We start from the raw sequence: 12,604 nt of genomic DNA, 5'->3' as shown, positions 1-12,604 counted from the left end.
GTCGGGCCTTGAATTTAGGGGCATTGAAGTAGTCCCCCCACATTGGAGGGGAGGCGACAGACTGACATCTCTATCAAGAAAAGAAACGTTTTGGATCTACAAATTGAAAAGCCTGGTACCCACAGGCCTCAATGTAGAGATAGACATTGCAGCCTTTCTCTGAACACCCATCAATCTGCTCCAAATCCCCCATTTGTAAACAATTTTTAAACAACTTTTATTTTTTAATATTTTATAAACATCTACTATTCTATAACATCTACTATTTTATTTTATTAAATTTCATTTACATCTACCTCTTTGTTTTAACACACACTGATCCACTTCCTCTCCAATCTCCAATAGGGCGCACGTCCCAAATATGAATCTACCTCGAACCAACCCTTGAGGACCAGAAATGATGCATACCATCGCGACAACCTCTGCAACATGAATTGAAGTTAGAAAGGAGTTATGAAGAATCTGGACTATACGTTTTGAACATTTTGAACTTTTTCACCACATGAGAGCTCCGCGTCGAAATCACCTATACAAGTATTTTTCTAATATCAATTGTCTGTGTAAACCCATGCTCATGCATATTTGATATACTCTCGTCATCCGCTGGAATATACTTTTGCAATATATTTTAAACAATGACTCTACACTTAACTGAATACCGCACTATCCACAGTGTGGTAGAGATAATATTAGGGTTTTGAAGTAGCAATTTCGATATGCGGCCACTTGGTGGCAGCATTTGAAATATCTTTTAACTAACACGGAGATATTGAGTGGTACATTTTAGATAGCTGAATGAGGAAACCAAGATTTTGGGTGCCTAGGTTGTTCTACCCTTATGTCAGATGTAGTGGCTATAAACAGTAAGGTTTTTTAACCATCTTGATAATAATATTATATTTTTTCCGTCAAATATGTAATTCGTTATAACTTTTGTCACATAAATATATTTTTTGCTGTAATACACTCTGGCACATTTTTAAGTTACTTTAAAGGGATGTGTGCCACACTACCAAGATTGCTTAACTTTTACCATTAGGTTATGACAGTGTTGAGGTAATTTTCACATCCAGCCACATGGTGGCAGTATTGTATTACATATGTAAAGATTTTAACCAACAGAGAATGGTTTTAAAAATACTGCACACGGAGGAACTAAAAGATTCCAAATCACACAAATACCCCAATCAAATTCCAATTTCCACCGTTTTTTATTAAACTTAAAATGCTTCTAAGGACAAATACAATGATCATCTCTAAGTATTTTTTAAAATGTAGTTTTTATAATGTATTGATTTATTTTAATATATGCTTATCTAATTTTAATATATGCTTATCTAACCCATTATTTATATTTACAGTCACATCTCACTATCCCTGACATTAGGGGCTTCCAAAGGTAGCTCCTATAAAGAGATATAACCGTCTAAATTTAAACCATGCCCTTAATCCAGGTGTTTCTCAATTAAACTAATGGGGGCACCTATAAATGCAGCACACAATGAGCATCCGGCAGGAACCTGACGAAGCTTATTGCGAAACGCGTAGTTCCCTGCCGGAGCTCATTGACAGAGGGACCCAGCACACTGCAGGACATCCGGTTCAGATCCCCCTTTCCGGTTCCGCTGCCGGACGCGCCAGTTGGAGCAAAAAACGGAGGAGGAGATCGTGCAGGAGTGCTCTGAGCGGATGATGCTGGGCAAGTGATTTTGTATATTCGTTTAGTGTGAGAGTCCTTTTTTGTGTTTGCTTCAGTACATCACATACTGTTTAGTTCATTGTGTTATCGTGTCATATATTGTTTTATACCTTTTAAGCACCACAACATGTATGCATAGTGTATGCACATGTCTTCACTGTTAACCCATTAAAGACCTTTTAATTCATTTTGACTTTTGGTTTGCACATTGCTTTTTGGTCATTTGGGATACGGGGAGAGGAGACACTCACACACCACACCCATCGGGGGACAACTCTGCTGAAACAACAGGACACCATCCATACAGGACATTACCCTCTGAGGGCAAGGACTCACATCAGGCCGTGTGAGTTTAATGTATATCTGAGACTCCAGTATATGAGTCTGTATTTACCCACACCAGTCAGCGTTGAGGGAGAGACACCACACAAGCCCGTGTGAGTCACTGGATCCATATATTCTATGTATTCTGTGATTAGTTAGTGGGAACCCACCATCCATCCCACCACCGTCCACTCCTACCCCACCCCCCTACTCCCCCCCTCCCCTTTTTTTCCCCCCCAATCCCCCAATGTGGACATGATACACTAATATCGTGTTTTATTCTTTTATTCTAGTCACCCCGTCACCCCAGTCAGTCACCCCGTCACCCCCCCCCCCAGTCAGTCACCCCCCCCCCCCAGTCAGCCACCCCCCCCAGTCAGTCACCCCCCCCCCCAGTCCGTCATGCCTCCCCCCCCCCAGTCAGTCATGCCTCCCCCCCTCCCAGTCAGGCCACCCCCCCCAGTCAGTCACCCCCGCCCCAGTCAGTCACCCACCCTCTCTCTCTCTCTGTGTATCACCCACCCTCTGTGTGTGTCACCCACCGTTTCTCCCCTCTGTGTCTCCCCCCTCTGTCTCTCCACTCTCTCTCCCCCCACACTCTCTCACACCCCACACTCTCTCACTCACCCCCACACTCTCTCTCCCCCCCCCACACTCTCTCTCCCCCCCACACTCTCTCTCCCCCCACACACACTCTCCCCCCACACTCTCTCCCCCCCCACACTCTCTCTCCCCCCCACACTCTCTCCTCTCCCCCCCACACTCTCTCACTCTCCCCCCACACACTCACACTCCCCCCCCCACACTCACTCCCCCCCCCACACTCCCCCCCACCCACTCTCTCCCCCCACTCACTCTCCCCCCCCACACTCTCACACTCCCCCCCCACACACTCTCTCTCCCCCCACACACTCTCTCCCCCCCCACACACACTCCCCCCCCACACACTCCACCCCCCCCACACTCTACCCCCCCCCACACCACTCACCCCCCCCACACTCACACCCCCCCCACACTCACACACTCCCCCCCCCACACACACACTCACTCCCCCACACACACTCACTCCCCCCCACACTCTCACCCCTCACACTCCTCCCCCACACACTCTCCCACACCCCCCCACACCTCCCTCCCTCTCCCCCCCACATCCCACCCTCTCCCCCCCACATCCCACCCTCACCCCCCCACACTCTCTCTCACCCCCCCCACACTCTCTCTCACCCCCCCCCACACACTCACCCACTCCCCCCCCACACTCACCTCCCTCTCCCCCCCACATTCCCTCCCTCCCCCCCCACACTCTCTCCCCCCCCACACTCACACACTCCCCCCCCACACACACCCCCCCCCCACACTCTCCCCCCCCCCACACTCACTCACCCCCCCCCACACACACACCTCACCCCCCCACACTCTCTCTCCCCCACACACTCTCTCCTCCCCCCCCACACTCTCTCCCCCCACACTCTCTCCCCCCCACACTCTCCCCCCCCACACTCTCTCCCCCCCACACCTCTCCCCCCCCCACACTCTCTCCCCCCCCCACACTCTCTCTCTCTCTCCCACACTCTCTCTCTCTTGCCCCCACACTCTCTCTCGCCCCCACGCTCTCTCTCTCTCACCCACACTCTCTCTCTCTCTCACCCACACTCTCTCTCTCTCACCCACACTCTCTCTCTCTCACCCACACTCTCTCTCTCACCCACACTCTCTCTCTCTCTCCCCCACACTCTCTCCCCCCCACACTCTCTCCCCCCCACACTCTCTCCCCCCCACACTCTCTCCCCCCCACACTCTCTCCCCCCCACACTCTCTCCCCCCCACACTCTCTCCCCCCCACACTCTCTCCCCACCCACACTCTCTCTCTCCCACACTCTCTCTCTCCCCCACACTCTCTCTCTCCCCCACACACACTCTCTCCCCCACACTCTCTCTCTCTCCCCCACACACTCTCTCTCTCTCCCCCACACTCTCTCTCTCTCTCGCTCTCTCGCTCTCTCTCCCACGCGCGCTCTCTCTCCACGCGCGCTCTCTCTCCCACGCGCTCTCTCCCCCCCACACGCTCTCTCTCTCTCCCCCACACACTCTCTCTCTCTCCCCCACACACACTCTCTCTCTCTCCCCCACACACTATCTCTCTCTCCCCCCACACTCTCTCTCTCCCCCCCCACACTTTCTCTCTCCCCCCCACACTTTCTCTCTCCCCCCACACTTTCTCTCTCCCCCCCACACTCTCTCCCCCACACTCGCTCTCTCTCCCCCACACTCTCTCTCGCTCTCTCTCCCACGCGTGCTCTCTCTCCCACGCGCGCTCTCTCTCTCCCACGCGCTCTCTCTCTCCCACGCTCTCTCCCCCACGCTCTCTCTCTCTCCCCCACACACTCTCTCTCTCTCCCCCACACTCTCTCTCTCTCCCGCACACAACTCACCTCCCCCCCCACACTTCACTCCCCCCCCACACTTCACTCTCCCCCCCCACACTTTCACACTCCCCCACACACACTCTCACCCCCACACACTCTCTCCCCCCACACTCACTCACTCCCCCCACACACACTCACACTCTCCCCCACACTCTCTCTCTCCCCCACACCCCTCCCCCACACTCACACTCTCTCCCCCACACACTCACCTCCCCCACACTCTCTCTCTCTCCCCCACACACTCTCTCTCCCCCCCCACACTCACTCCCCCACACTCTCTCACTCACCCCCACACTCACTCACTCTCCCCCACACTCTCACACTCCCCCCACACACTCTCTCACCCCCCCACACACTCACTCTCTCCCCCCACACTCTCTCTCTCTCCCCCACACTCTCTCTCTCTCCCCCCCACACTCTCTCTCTTCCCCCATACTCTCTCTCTCCCCCACACTCTCTCTCTCCCCCACACTCTCTCTCTCCCCCACACTCTCTCTCTCCCCCACACTCTCTCTATCTCTCCCCCACACTCACTCTCTCTCTCCCCCACACTCTCTCTCTCTCGCCCCCACACTCTCTCTCTCTCTCACCCACACTCTCTCTCTCTCTCACCCACACTCTCTCTCTCTCACCCACACTCTCTCTCTCTCACCCACACTCTCTCTCTCACCCACACTCTCTCTCTCACCCACACTCTCTCTCTCTCCCACACACTCTCTCTCTCTCCCACACTCTCTCTCTCTCTCCCACACTCTCTCTCTCTCTTCCCCACACTCTCACTTCCCCACACTCTCTCCCCCACTCTCTCTCTCCCCCTCTCTCTCTCTCGCCCCCACACTCTCTCTCTCCCCCACACTCTCTCTCTCCCCCACACTCTCTTTCTCCCCCACACTCTCTTTCTCCCCTACACTCTCTTTCTCCCCCACACTCTCTCTCCCCCCCACACTCTCTCTCCCCCACACTCTCTCTCCCCCACACTCTCTCTCCCCCACACTCTCTCTCTCCCACACTCTCTCTCTCCCCCACACTCTCTCTCTCCCCCACACTCTCTCTCTCCCCCACACTCTCTCTCTCACCCACACTCTCTCTCTCTCACCCACACTCTCTCTCTCACCCACACTCTCTCTCTCTCTCCCCCACACTCTCTCCCCCCACACTCTCTCCCCCCCACACTCTCTCCCCCCACACTCTCTCCCCCCCACACTCTCTCCCCCCCACACTCTCTCCCCCCCACACTCTCTCCCCACCCACACTCTCTCTCTCCCACACTCTCTCTCTCCCCCACACTCTCTCTCTCCCCCACACACACTCTCTCCCCCACACTCTCTCTCTCTCCCCACACACTCTCTCTCTCTCCCCCACACTCTCTCTCTCTCTCGCTCTCTCGCTCTCTCTCCCACGCGCGCTCTCTCTCTCCCACGCGCGCTCTCTCTCCCACGCGCTCTCTCCCCCACACGCTCTCTCTCTCTCCCCCACACACTCTCTCTCTCTCCCCCACACACACTCTCTCTCTCTCCCCCACACACTATCTCTCTCTCCCCCACACTCTCTCTCTCCCCCCCCACACTTTCTCTCTCCCCCCCACACTTTCTCTCTCCCCCCACACTTTCTCTCTCCCCCCCACACTCTCTCCCCCCACACTCGCTCTCTCTCCCTCACCCCACACTCTCTCTCGCTCTCTCTCCCACGCGTGCTCTCTCTCCCACGCGCGCTCTCTCTCTCCCACGCGCTCTCTCTCTCCCACGCTCTCTCCCCACGCTCTCTCTCTCTCCCCCACACACTCTCTCTCTCTCCCCACACTCTCTCTCTCTCCCGCACACACTCTCTCTCCCCCCCACCACTTTCTCTCTCCCCCCCACACTTTCTCTCTCCCCCCCACACTCTCTCTCATCCCCCACACTCTCTCTCTCCCCACACTCTCTCTCTCCCCCACACTCTCTCTCTCTCCCCACACTCTCTCTCTCTCCCCCCACACTCTCTCTCTCTCCCCCACACTCTCTCCCCACACTCTCTCTCTCTCCCCCACACTCTCTCTCTCCCCCACACTCTCTCTCTCTCCCCCACACTCTCTCTCTCTCCCCCACACTCTCTCTCCCCCACACCACTCTCTCTCTCTCCCCCACACTCTCTCTCTCTCCCCCACACTCTCTCTCTCTCCCCCACACTCTCTCTCTCTCCCCCACACTCTCTCTCTCTCTCCCCCACACTCTCTCTCTCTCCCCCACACTCTCTCTCTCTCCCCCACACTCTCTCTCTCTCCCCCACACTCTCTCTCTCCCCCACACTCTCTCTCTCCCCCACACTCTCTCTCTCCCCCACACTCTCTCTCTCCCCCACACTCTCTCTATCTCTCCCCCACACTCTCTCTCTCCCCCACACTCTCTTTCTCCCCCACACTCTCTTTCTCCCCTACACTCTCTTTCTCCCCCACACTCTCTCTCCCCCCCACACTCTCTCTCCCCACACTCTCTCTCCCCCACACTCTCTCTCCCCCACACTCTCTCTCTCCCACACTCTCTCTCTCCCCCACACTCTCTCTCTCCCCCACACTCTCTCTCTCCCCCACACTCTCTCTCTCCCCCACACTCTCTCTCTCCCCCACACTCTCTCTCTCCCCCACACTCTCTCTCTCCCCCACACTCTCTCTCTCCCCCACACTCTCTCTCTCCCCCACACTCTCTCTCTCCCCACACTCTCTCTCTCCCCCACACTCTCTCTCTCCCCCACACTTTCTCTCTCCCCCACACTTTCTCTCTCGCTCTCCCCCACACTCTCTCTCGCTCTCCCCCACACTCTCTCTCGCTCTCCCCCACACTCTCTCTCGCTCTCCCCACACTCTCTCGCTCTCCCCCACACTCTCTCTCTGTCCCTCACACTCTCTCTTTCCCCTAGGGCAGGGATATCCAAACAATGTAATTCCAGCGCACAGCAAAAAGAGGAGTCGGGTTAATAAAAAATAAAATAATTTATTTAAACCGCATTAAAAAAATAGAGGGTGCAACCTTTCAAGGATGAGTTGTGTATGTATATATATGTGTGTGTGTATGTATATACAGTATATGTGTGTGTGTATATATATATACTTTTATTTTTAATTATTTTATTTTGTATTAACCCGACTCTCTTTTTGCTGTGCGCTGGAATTACATTGTTTGGATATCCCTGCCCTAGGAGAAAGGTGGGGAATAACCTTTGCTGCAGCAATAAGCTTGAGAAGTATATTATTTATATTTTTTCTTACATTTTCTTTTGAAGATTTTTTGCACCATAATGTATGGCACTTTTTGTTAAACTGTTTTAATTGCTGTGTAGCACAAATCAGGAAAAATGATGTAAATACGGCAGAAACGTCGGTCCTATTTTAATCAACCAAGTTAAGTCTACTGTAAGCTGTATATTTACCCATTTTGGACATTAGTGGTGTCAAGTGTGGGGGTTTTGGCCAGGATTACAGGGGTTAAACCCCATTAGGCCACCCTCTACTCTCACCTGAGAAGCAAGGGGTTAACTGGGCTGGAGTCCAGTAATGTGGTTTTGCCTTGCTTCAGCCATCCAACTGTTTATTCCCCTGTAAAAATTTATTGTTTCTGTTCCAGTGACTGCACCACACAAACACTGGAATCCATCCGGGAGGGCAAGGGTTAATAGTTGAATAGTGATTCTAGCCCTTTGTTTAAGTTACCCCTCAAAGATGCCTGCCTACTAAGGAATGCGACCAAATGTTTAGGAAGCTGGAGTGGTTGGTGAGTGTTAAAACTCACACTTACAAACCATAGTATCCTGCCAGACACTCAATTTGGTAGACTGGCCAAACGCCCCTGATTTAGGAGTGGGGCTACAGAATGAGTGACCTTATTAAATATAAGAATATTATGAGATGTCCTCGGCTGAACATGCTATAAGTTACATATGTGTAAGCGGGGGGCCGAGCCGCAAATAATGATTACAGACACCTGCTGTTAGCAGGTCCTATGAGACAGATATTAATATCTCTCTTAATTTTAGTATTACACTGTAATATTTAGTCTTATTGGGAGCGTCATGCGTGTCGGAATGTATTAATATGGCTCGCGTGCCAGTAAGTATCACTGAACTGAAGTTATGACGTTATTTAGATAGGAAAAGCAGTTTTTAAACGTCCTTGGGTGGGAGGAGTTTTACTCTGAGGAAAACTGTCAACCTCACCACTGATTTATGAGAGGGGCTGGGTTTAGGTTGTGTTCAATGGGAAATAATTGTATAAGAACCAGGCTCAGCCTATGGCTATTGTCTTTCGTGTCTTGATGATTATGAAGATTGCTGTATGAACTGCCAGTCCAGATGTGACTGTTTCATCATTCCATCTTAAGTGAGTGTCCATATTTTGTCTGTCATTTGTATATCTCGTGTGTTCACCTTTTTCAAGGAATAAATTATATTTTATCATATCTAAGTCTCGTCAGTTCAACCCAGTTATATTTTGGTGTGTATTATTATAGCCTGTCTCAAAGCTACCGTCACAAGTGGTCAGATACTCGTGGGATGCCAATGGCTAGCTGGCCCCTTGAGCCACTAAAGGGTTAATATATCACAAAGTACAACAAAAGTTATTTGATAAGAACAATATATGAAGAACATTGATACAGGGAGTAATGTGATTTCTATTACTGGCGTGAGGAGAAAATATTTATTTCCATTTATGAGACATAATTGTAACATGATTAATTGGGGTGGTTTTTTTGCCTTCCTCTGGTGAATGTAACGATAACAATGTAGCTTTAATTATGTTCAGTATGTTGCACGAGTAGAATTTTATAAAGGTTCATCTCAATGAACATATATCTCTCATCCAAATGTTCTCTGATGCATTGCAATGTTACATTAATAACATTTTCTCACCATAGATGTATCTTCAGCACATGACTCGTCTGTGAGCAAGAAGCAACGTAAGAAATGTCCCAAACATCAAATTACATGAGGGGTTAATGGAAATATGTTTTAAGGACTTCAACATTGCATAAGTCTGTATGAGAATTGGAACAAGATTACCAGAAACTCGGCAGAGCATTCCTATACATCAACAGCCTTTTACTAAACTTACAGACACCGCAAGACAAGGAGAGGTTTAAAGAACAGAGACATGAACCCCTACTGTGGGACATACGGTAATGTTATACCGCAGATAATCCATACAGGGAAGAAATCCTATAACTGCTCTGAATGTGGGAAAAGCTTCAATAAGAAATATCATCTTGTTACACACCAAATAATCCACACAGGGTGAAGCCTTATAACTGCTCTGAATGTGGGAAAAGCTTCAGTCAGAAATCAAATCTTGTTACACACCAAATAATCCACACAGGGGTGAAGCCTTATAACTGCTCTGAATGTGGGACTAGTTTCCATGATCAATCAAGTTTTTGTAGACACCAAAGAATCCACACAGGGGAGAGACCCTATAACTGCTCTGAATGTGGGAAAAGCTTCATTAAGAAATCGCATCTTGTTACACACCAAAGAATCCACACAGGCGTGAGACTTTCTAACTGCTCTGAATGTGGGAAAAGCTTCAGTAACAATGGCTCTTGTTACACACCAAAGAATCCACACAGATGTGAGACCTTTTAACTGCTCTGAATGTGGGAAAAGCTTCAAGCAGAAATCAATTCTTGTTACACACCAAAGAATCCACACAGGGGTGAGACCTTATAAATGCTCTGAATGTGGGAAAAGCTTCTGTCAAAATCAAGTCTTGTTACACACCAAAGAATCCACACAGGGGAGAAGCCTTATGATTGCTCTGAATGTGGGAAAAGCTTCAGTCGGAAATCGCATCTTGTTACACACCAAAGAATCCACACAAGGGAGAGGCCCTATAACTGCTCTGAATGTGGGAAAAGCTTCAGTCGGAAATCGCATCTTATCTCGGGAGATCTCAGACTTCTCTGCTGTCGATGCCGGCTCCATTCTTGATCAAAATCTCACTCCTACTCTGTACTCTGAACAGTCACGACTTTGGACTCCTTCCCCCCCTCGTACATAGATACACATTCTCTACTGTTTAAAATGCATTCAATTTGTATTAATTATGGGGTATATTTTAGTGCAATTCACTAAGACTTCTTCAGGAGTTAATGTGGGTATATCTGTCCCTACCTTCTTTATAGGCACTTCCCTGTTTCTATTGGTTCCCATAAGCGCAATCCAATTGATTGAGAAACATCTTGATGTAATATTTCTCTTCTACATTGAGTTTGTATACTATGTAACATACTTTGTGTATCTGCACTATTCTATATAGATTATAAAATATAACTTGTGTGATTATAGATAACCAGATCTGTGTCTTTAACATTCAGAGATTGGTTATATCTCTATTTAACACTTCTCTTTGCATTAAGTTTATGCTATGGATTCTGTGTTATATTGTACTATTTGGGGTTTCAGTATATTCCCACTGCTATATGTATTACTCTGTGTATTAGATTTTAAGTAAAGAATTGTGCAAATTAAGATAACCCCGATCTGTGTCTTTAATTATTAGACACATTAGACAGTGAATCTCTTTCCCCTCTATCTTATACTATATTAGTGAAAGCACTGTATGTTTGCCTGCCTGCATGCATGCATGCCCAGCCTGCCTGCCTGCTGGATGTCCGGTGTCCCTAGGGGAAATCTCATTGGTCCTTGGGCCGCCCCCACACACCTCTCATTGGCCTGAGGCGGAGTGACGGCCCAAAGGACACACAGGGACACAGACACACACACACACACACAGGGACACACACACACACAGTAGGGGGGGGGTGTACATTAGCAGCATGTATAACCCGGGGAGGGGGGGGCTCACATACCCCGCGCGCACCTCCTCCTCTCCCCGTGTCTACCCGCGCTTTCAACCCCCCCCCCCCCGGCGCCGCTACAGTCAGCGGAGGAGCGAGTGCCCGGGACACAGCGGGGGAGCGGCAACAACAAGCTGCCTCCCGCCTCAGTTCCACGTGGGAGCGGCCGGACGGGTGAGTGAGCGGCCTTCACCCACCCCTCACCCCCCCTTCAAATCACCTCCCCTCCTCCCCCTCCCCCCCCCCCCGGCGCCGCTACAGTCAGCGGAGCGAGCGAGCGCCCGGGACACAGCGGGGGAGCGGCCACAACAAGCTGCCTCCCGCCTCAGATACACGTGGGAGCGGCCGGACGGGTGAGGGAGCTGCCGGACGGGTGAGTGAGCGGCCGGACGGGTGAGGGAGCGGCCTTCACCTCCCCTCACCCCCCCTTCACCTCCCCTCACCCCCCCTTCACCTCCCCTCACCCCCCTTCACCTCCCCTCACCCCCCTTCACCTCCCCTCACCCACCCCTCACCTCCCCTCACTCCACTTCCCTTCCACCTCCCTCCACCCCCCCTTCACCTCCCCTCCACCCCCCCTTCACCTCCCCCCCCCCCTTCACCTCCCCTCCACCCCCCCCCTTCACCTCCCCTCCACCCCCCCCTTCACCTCCCCTCCACCCCCACCCTTCACCTCCCCTCCACCCCCCCCCTTCACCTCCCCTCCACCCCCCCTTCACCTCCCCTCCACCCCCACCCTTCACCTCCCCTCCACCCTCCCCCCCCCTTCACCTCCCCTCCTCCCCCCCCCTTCACCTCCCCTCCACCCCCCCTTCACCTCCCCTCCACACCCACCCTTCACCTCCACCTCCCCTCCACCCCCCCCTTCACCCTCCCCTCCACACCCACCCTTCACCTCCACCTCCCCTCCACCCCCCCCTTCACCTCCCCTCCACCCCCACCCTTCACCTCCCCTCCACCCCCACCTTCACCCCCCCTTCACCTTCCCTTCACTCCCCCCTTACAACCTCCCACCACCTCCTCACCACTCCACCCCCCTTCCCAACTCCCCACCACCTCCCCCCCCCCCCTTCCCACCACCTCCCCTTCCCCCCCACCTCCCCTTCCCCCCCACCCCCCTCCTTCCCACCACCTCCCCCCCACCCCCCCCTTCCCACCACCTCCCCCCCACCCCCACCTCCACTTCCCCCCACCCCCCTCCTTCCCACCACCTCCCCCCACCCCCCTCACACATGTATATACACACACATGTATACACACACACATGTATACACACATACACATGTATACACACACACACATGTATACACACACACACGTATACACACACACA

At 52.0% G+C, this 12,604-nt stretch overlaps 1 pseudogene; it reads left to right on the top strand.

The window, feature by feature from the left end:
- Positions 1 to 10,947, top strand: LOC142477619 (uncharacterized; annotated as a pseudogene).
- The last annotated feature ends 1,657 nt before the right edge of the window (positions 10,948 to 12,604 follow it).

This window comes from Ascaphus truei, unplaced genomic scaffold (genome assembly GCF_040206685.1).
Source record: "Ascaphus truei isolate aAscTru1 unplaced genomic scaffold, aAscTru1.hap1 HAP1_SCAFFOLD_2204, whole genome shotgun sequence".
Lineage (NCBI taxonomy): Eukaryota > Metazoa > Chordata > Amphibia > Anura > Ascaphidae > Ascaphus > Ascaphus truei.
Note: the sequence above shows the minus strand (reverse complement) of the source record. Positions and strands in the feature narration are given on the sequence as shown.